At 51.1% G+C, this 8,349-nt stretch overlaps 1 protein-coding gene across 5 annotated transcripts in view; it reads left to right on the plus strand.

Moving 5' to 3' along the window:
- Positions 1-8,349, plus strand: part of SVIL (supervillin) — a 242,629-nt gene that overhangs the window by 116,271 nt on the left and 118,009 nt on the right. The window lies entirely within an intron of this gene.

The following is an 8,349-nucleotide window of genomic DNA, read 5'->3' on the forward strand; positions in this document are numbered from 1 at the left end:
GGGGAGGGAGGGAGAGAGACGGAGAGAGAGAGGGGGGGGGGAGGGAGGGAGAGAGACGGAGAGAGAGAGAGGGAGGGAGGGAGAGAGAGAGAGACGGAGAGCTGGGGGCAGCCCCGATTGTGTACTTGACTTTGCAATTCAGGTTGGTCATCTCTGCCTCTAAAAGCTCAAGCTGGAATGCAGGGACCGCACAGCCCTCCCTCCACCGTGTACAGAACCCACTGGTTAACTGTTTGTTTCCCTCAACTCTCAACGAACGCTGTGTTTTCAACATCTCTGGAGGGCAGCTTTGTCACCTGTGATGTGGGGATGGATCCTCACTGCCCTGGCAGCAGGCTCACCTGAAGGCAGGTGGACTAAAGCACTTTGTAAATTAGAGAACGCTTGACGGTGATGTGGGCGGCGAAGGTGAGATGAGCTGCTGAAAGCACTGTGTCTGCAGTTAAAGACGTATCAGTGGAAAACGATGGGGTTAGTCGTTTATGCTCAGCACTGGGTGGGAACTGGTTTCCAGACGTGAGGAGATAGGGAAGAGGGCAGTGCGGGAGAGGATGGGGTGACCCCCTCTGGCTGGACAGCCAGAGGGCCGGACCCCGATACCTCTTTAGCTGTGGCATCACTTCCCGGACCCCTTGACCTCTCCATGGCCGATGGCTTGCTGAAATGCTCCCACCGTGAGCTCTGCATCCAGCGGGAAGGGAATTTTCTAAAGACAGAGGGCAGGTGGGTGCACCCAGCACAGCCGAGCTCTGACTGGAGGAGGGGCTCCCCCAAGAAGAAGGGTCACACGGCACAGCCTGTGTACACTCAGACGTGAGACCCACTGCCTGACCCATCGCTGTGAAGACAGGGCAGTTAACCCCGCTGAAGAGGGAGTTCTGGACCCTTCCCTGAGCACGGCCTGCCCAGGGATGAGTCCACGGGCTACGGGGCCACCGGGCGGGAAGGACAGCCACCGTTGCCCGAGTGGCCTCTGCCCCGGCGCGGGGCGAAGGGGCCCCGGGCGATGGCTGCGGGATACAGCAGGAGGCAGCTCCGTGCGCAGCCCCTCATCAGCACGCCTGGGCCGGGGGGCCGTGGAGGGTGAAGCAGGCTCACGTGTGTGAAGCAGGCACGTGAGGATGCGTGTGTCCCGGTGGGGCGTAGACCCAGCCATGCGGCAGAAACAGAGGAGAAGCACCGACATGCAGAACAAGGACCAGCTCTAGCCTCCCCCTTTTGCCATGTGGATTTTTGTCTTGAAAAATGAGTTTAAAAGGTCGACCCGCCAAAACGTGTTTTGCTCTGTTTTTACATCATCAGTTGTTTTTCTTCCCCCCATCAAGAAACTGGTTAGAAGGATGAGTGGGGCTCACTTGCTCTGCCCCTCGACTGGATGGCCCTGGCCCGTGTGTTCCGACGTCACCGTCCTTTGTAAATACCGTAACATCCTTTGTCGGTGCTGCCAGGGCCCCGTGCCCTCAGCGTGAAGGGGCCAAGCCCAGGCGCCCTGCCTGGCTGCCCGTCCGCGCCCGCCCAGCTGAGCCCGGGGTGGCCAGCTCTCTGGGTGAACCTCACTGCACTGCTTCCCGGGCAGCTGTGCCAGCCTCAGGCTTCAGCCCGAGAAACATGGACGGGGCTGCTTCTAGGGGCCCCGTCTGCAAGAATCCATGAGGAAGAGGCCCATCTAACTCCGACTCTTACCTCCCGGGTTAGCAGATGTCAGGTGGCAAAGACAAACCTTAGGGGACGCCAAGGTGTCCTCCACCACCCGACCAGCTCCTCCTCCCCTCTCCCTAGTGTGGGCTTAACTTTCCAGAAGCTTCTCAGCAGCTTCTCAGCAGGGGCTGGGGGATCAGACAGCCAAGCTCTTTAGAATTGGGTGTGCATTAAGAATAAAAGGACTTCTTGAATCTCCAGGGATAGGATTGGGAGTCAATGCGTTTAACAACATACTGTCTTTAAAAAAAAGAAATATCTATAGGATTTATATGTTGACTGTAGCTTAATATGTGGATAGAATTAAATATTCTTAGTGCAATTTGACACATGGTTCAAGATATCATGTTGCTAATTTGGGAAGTTCCATAATGTATTGTTCTTTCCTTAGAGGGTTTGGGCTGCAGGTGAAAAGCGCTGTGAATTCCTGCAAGTGATAAAGGAAGCGGGCCTGTCAGAGGAGCAGGCATCTGGCTTGTATGGGTTTGGATAACCCACCTGGCCAGAGGTTAGTGAAGACAGCCCGGTTTCTGAGGACCTTAGTCTGATGGGCGGGTAACCAGGACCCGCCGGGTGGCTTCCCTTGGCCTGGAGTCTTCCTGGAGGGCAGGAAGAGCCTGAGATGAAGCCCTCAGGTTGCCAATTGAAATATTTTGGGAATTTCAGGGACAGAAGCCTGTCTTCTTCATGGAAAGGTTTCAGGACCAGCTTCAGGCACTTACCAGTTTACTTCCAACTGCCGTCGGCTCCCGGCAGAGCCCACAGGGGACCAGGGGACAATGTGTGCCTGGTTTGTACTTTAAAAATAGTGTGAAATTTTTCTAAGACGTTGCATCATACTACAGTTTTAGTTTAAAATTACAGAACCCCTCCTTTTTCGCAAGTGCCTCTAACTATACAGATAATAGCACGGCTGTGATCGAAAACTGTAACCATAACACAGGGATTAAATAATCTTCAGATATGTTTAGGCCTGGATCACCATACTTGATAACTTTCAATGTGACCTCAAATATCCAAAGTCCTGCTTTTATTTAAAATTTCAGTTTAACAAATCAGTCATTTAAAACCTGGGATATTTTTTGCTTTCAAGGTAGACACTGAACGTATTTCCAGCCACCCCTTTCATAGCTGTAAAAAATGAGGTAGTATCTAAAGTGAGTAGAATGAAGTTTAACCTAGGTCTTCACCATGAAAGAGACATTTAAGTAAATTATTTGAAGTTTGTTTGGACTTCCAGTGTGATTGTCACACAGATTTTGCTTGAAAATCAACCTGGCTATTTTTTCCAAGACAACATCTTACCCAACAAAACTCACTTTGCGTATTTTAACAGTGGTTGTCTGTGTGTGTGGTTAATTTGGATCACATGTTAGGTCTTGCAGAATACCACCTTCCTGCGTAAGTGTCAGAGATGGAACTGTGAGCCCCTTGACGCTGAAATCTCCATCCTCCCCCTTAACTGGAATCATCTTGGCAACAAGAAGCTGAACAGCTTAGGGTTAGGGTCGGGGTTAGTTTAGGTAGGGTTTCGACAGAAGTGAGAATCTCCCTGTAGTCAGCTTTTGCGAGAGTTTATGCTCCTAAGGGACTCTCTTGCTCCTCGTGAAATATTCAAGTGGCTTTATTTTCTTATTTGAAGATATGTAATAGGTTGAAAAATAGAATATGTGTCTGTGACACTCAGGCACTTAAAAACATTAGCATTGTTTCCAGGAAGGACTCGTATACCAGTCCTAGGACTCGTATAAAGGAGCAGAGACGGGCGGTGTGGCAGGTACCCTGCCCGTCCCCTCTCTGGGCCCAGGGCTGATGTCAGCAGCCACCCAGAGAGCGCTGGGTTTCCCCACATGCGGCTGCGTAAGACCCCGTGTCAACGTGGGCTTCACACAGCCAAGACCTGGGTTTCAAAGTGGCATCAACGTGCTCTCTGCCGCCCTGGTGTGTCCTGTAACACCCAATGTTCCCACATTCTGTAAGAACTCACACAGTTACGACCGTTCGTTCTGACACTGCCAGCTTAAAAAAAGAGGAGGGATGGAAGGAATAAAACAATAGCGTCTGCAGCTTTGGCATGTATGATTATTGTTTCATCAGATGTGAGATTCTGAATACAGTGTTCCCAGCATTGTAATGTTTATCTACCAAAGAATATATGATTGTGGTATATTATTGCATTAGACCTGTTACTTTTTTTATGAGACTACCTCAGCTTTATAACTCTCAATATTTTAGTTGATAATAAGGACAACTGGAAACAGTGAAAATTTAGCTGATCATGAAACCTTGTTAGTTTGGATTGCATGGGTACTTACAGGACACAGTCATTTTCTTCAGCAGATACTTATTGAGGGCACAGGTGGAAAGTTCTGGGCCTGCCTGGGAAGAAGGGAGGTAAAAGCAGGTGGGAAGGACAGTCCAGGAGTTGGACCTGCAATACAAAACCAGTACCGTTTCAGAGTATTTGATATTTAGGTCACATGACATACGTTTCATGTACTTTAAAATAAAAGGCCACTGGGCATGTGGGACATTATGTCAGACCTTTGTTTTAGTTTATTGCTAGAACGGAATCTTCTCACTGTATCCTCCAGAACAGGGCTTGGTCTATAGGGTGCTCAATGCACATTTGTTGAATAATTGAATGAAATAATTTGCTAAAATTTAAGCCTTCCATATCTTAAAGACATTAAAGCTGCTATAAACAAAATTGTCCTGACTTGAGGCTTTCCACGAAGAGTAGTATTTGTAAAATTGACTTGGGAAAGTGCATCAACTCCTTTCCGCCACTAGGGGACGACATGGTGCAGTTAAGGAATCCAGTTTCACTGACTTTTTAAAAAAGAGGTGAGTACTTGAACTGATACCTGTGGGTGTGGGTAACTGTGAGTATTAAATCAGTACTGCAGCAGGAGGTTTAAAGCTATACCAGCATATTTTAAGCTGAACACAGGGTAAGCGTGTGCCCAGGTTAAAAACATATCCATAAAAATAGCCTGATAATGTGCTTAAAAATAAAGTATTTGGGCTTCCCTGGTGGCGCAGTGGTTGAGAGTCCGCCTGCCGATGCGGGGGACACGGGTTCGTGCCCCGGTCCGGGAGGACCCCACGTGCCGCGGAGCGGCTGGGCCCGTGAGCCACGGCCGCTGAGCCTGCGCGTCCGGAGCCTGTGCTCCGCAACGGGAGAGGCCACAGCGGCGAGAGGCCCGCGTACCGCAATAAATAAATAAATAAATAAAACAAAGTATTTTATGAAAAGGTAGCAAGTGAAGCTTTAGTGCTTAATCATTTTCAAATCACTTTCTGCCACCCAATCAAATTGCTTATATGGTCTAATAGCAAAACAGCTGTAATGTACATGTTAAAGAGAACGTTCTTCCCTCTTCTGAACAAGAAAAGATCTGATAAAAATCCATCATCTGCTGATTTCAGGGGGGAAATGCAGTGGTTCTAGTCCTGCTCAATGGCTGTTGAGGAAATATATACCTTCAAAACTGAGTGTCCGTCGCTCGCCTCGTGTAGTCAAGTCCATGAATGGATCTCTTGTGCGGAAACCCGTTGGACAGCCCTGCTTAAGACAGAAATGCCCGTGGGAGGCGAGGTCAGGGAGTATCTCCACTGTTAAGGACAGGGTCACAGGGACTGGGAGGGAGGGATTTTCTCTTATTATGACCTTACATTTAATTAGCATAATCTTGAGATTGACTCAGTGGGCATGGATGATTATTTGAGAAATTTATTCTTTTTTTTTTTTTTCTCCCCTCCAGTCTTCAGTTTGTCATTCCGAGCGTCCTGAGGTTTGGCCTCCTAATCTTTTGCAGGGTGGATCCAGGCCGCCCCAGCCTCTTGCTGCAGCGTCCTCCCTGCAAGGGGTCTCGGTGGACAGAGCCTGTGGCCGGTAGCTAAGGCCTCTCGCCTGTTTCCTCTTCATGGCCTCGTCCCTGGTGGAGGGCTCGTTCGGAATCAAACGGCCACAGAGCTGGCAGTGGAGGGGGGAGGGGCTGGGAATAGCAGGGCTCCCCGCCGGGCTCGCTCACGGGGCCTTAAAGAATGGGAATTCAGCTTCAGTCAAGTAATCGCAAAAGCCCAGCGGTTCAGGGTTGCCACCTCGGGCTGCCTTCCCTTTCCAGGGGTGACGGGGATCCAAGAGCAGCTCTCCGCCCCTCCAGGCTCTTTCCCTGCCTGCTCCTCCCCTCCTTTGCCTATTTCAAGGCCGTAAAGGAGGGAGCAAGCCAGTCCCTTCGGAGTCCAGCTTGTGAGGAAGGCAGAGGCAGGTTAGGGCCCGACGCGGGTGGATGGTCCTTTCTTTTTTTTTTTTAATTTTTTAAAAATTAATTAATTAATTAATTTATTTATTTTTGGCTGTGTTGGGTCTTCGTTTCTGTGCGAGGGCTTCCTCTAGTTGCGGCGAGCGGGGGCCACTCTTCATCGCGGTGCGCGGGCCCCTCACTATCGCGGCCTCTCCCGTTGCGGAGCACAGGCTCCAGACGCGCAGGCTCAGTACTTGTGGCTCACGGGCTCTAGAGCGCAGGCTCAGTAGTTGTGGCTCACAGGCTTAGCTGCTCCGCGGCATGTGGGATGTTCCCAGACCAGGGCTCGAACCCGTGTCCCCCGCATTGGCGGGCGGATTCTCAACCACCGCGCCACCAGGGAAGCCCGATGGTCCTTTCTTCAACGCTGCTTTCCAAGGCTGCTCCCAAGCGTTTGGTCTTCAGTATCACCCTCTTGCTCTTTGCCAGGAATATCTAGACAGGAATTTCCTAACATCTCTATTAGAGAATCCCCCCGGGGACTGAATAGGTAAACGCTGGATTCCTGGAAACCAAAACTTGATCTGATGTGTACACGGACGAGGCCTCCGTTTCTCGTTTCTCGTGACTCTGGTTTCAGCCCCTCCACACTCCATTCCTGTGAGAGGCAAAAGGATGGCTGCTCTGTGTTCACTGGGGCTCTGAGCCATTCAGAAGGAGCCCAGGTTCACAGGGAAGAAGTTCACGTTGGCCTTGAGCCCAAGGGGGAGGGTGGAGGGGTGTGGCTGTTGGGTTAGTGTGCTTTGCCGTAATCCATCAGCATCTTGGCTGCATATGTGGCTTCCCACGTGAACGAGTGGTGAGGGGGGGACCCGTCCTCCAGGTTTGCTACTTGCTGCTCCCTGACCCCTCTATCTCGCATCGGCAGTCCACTGGTGAAACTCGGAATTCTGGTAGCGTTGGGAACTCTGTGTCAGATTTGGGTGACCCAGCAGGGGGACCACCTTCTGAAGGGCAGACGGATGGCTAAAAGCAAAAGGACATTGGAGCCATGGTGAATGTGCTGTCATTAATCACACAGACAGGGTCTCGTCCGTGTATGCATAAGAGTCCAAGGCGCCCAGGCCGGGACAGGAATGGAAGTAAGGAATGCTGGTATTCAGGTGTGGTTTGGCTAACAGCTCAGCCTCTTTATTTGAAAATACAGAAGCTTATTTTCCGGAATGCTAAGCATTGTTCCTACACCTGACCCAGTGACCCCCTTTTAAGGACCCAGGACACACAACCTGTTTGGAGACAGTCAGCAGCTATTTTTGAATTCGGGGCGTCTGGGAGAGTCAGGACGCGGGCCACATAGGTCGCTCCAAAGCCAGACGGTGCGCTCTCTGACGGAGCCTGGAGGGGCCTGGGGAAGGCAGAGGCAAAGCGGTTTCCCTTGCATGGCCTCCCTGGCTCCAGGCCCCAGCTGAAGTTCCTTTAGCCCAGAAAGCCATCAGATCTGGAGTCTGGCAGACTCTGCAGCAGGCTCTGTTGTTATGTAAATGGACCAACTGGGCAGGCTTGTGAGAGCTTTTTGGCAAAGGGTAACCCTTTGTGTGCCCAAAGGTAGGCTCCGGCTTTGCTTGTGAGTTTGTACGGTGAACAGTAGGTGACCTAAAAGCCAGCCAGCCAGCCCGTCAACTTGCACATGGCCTTATTAGGCAGACCAGCCGGCCAAGAAGACTGGCGCCTGGGGACAGGCCAGCACAGCGGGTGGCAGTGGGCTTGCGTCCTGTAAGGAGCCCAGACCTGGAGACGCGGCCCAGCACTGCACAATTAATTCTGGTGCAGTGATGCCAGAATAGGCATGCTCCTTGTCAGACACACCTGATGATGTGGCTGGAAAAGAGGAGGTGACTTCCCAAAGGACAGAGGGGCAGAGCTTGTTTTCCTAGTGCTCTACTTACTGTGTAGCTTGTACTGTCAAGTCCTGGGTCAGGACTTATTCGATGAAATATGGACTTAACCAGGAAATGTTTAACGGTTTCCTTTTAGTCCAGGATGTTTTGGCAAGTCAGAACCTTGATGGCGTTTTATAGTAAGTCTTTCTAGGGGTGAGGTCATGTGTGGGGAGCTGTCACCGGGCAGCAAGGTGGCACCGTGCAAAGGACAGTCCCGGGAGCAGGGGACCTGAGTTCTAGGGCTGCCACAAATGGGCAGAGGACCTTGGACCAGTCACTTCCATTGCTCCCTGTAAAATGCAGGTTTGACTGACAAGCTCTGAAATGACCTCTCCATGTAAATTTCTCATCCAAAATGACGTCCCTTACATCCCCTTTGCTCTCTTCAATAATAAGGTCTAGGGCTTCCCTGGTGGCGCAGTGGTTGAGAGTCCGCCTGCCGATGCAGGGGACGCGGGTTC

Source organism: Physeter macrocephalus, chromosome 11 (assembly GCF_002837175.3).
Source record: "Physeter macrocephalus isolate SW-GA chromosome 11, ASM283717v5, whole genome shotgun sequence".
In the NCBI taxonomy this organism is placed as follows: Eukaryota; Metazoa; Chordata; class Mammalia; order Artiodactyla; family Physeteridae; genus Physeter; species Physeter macrocephalus.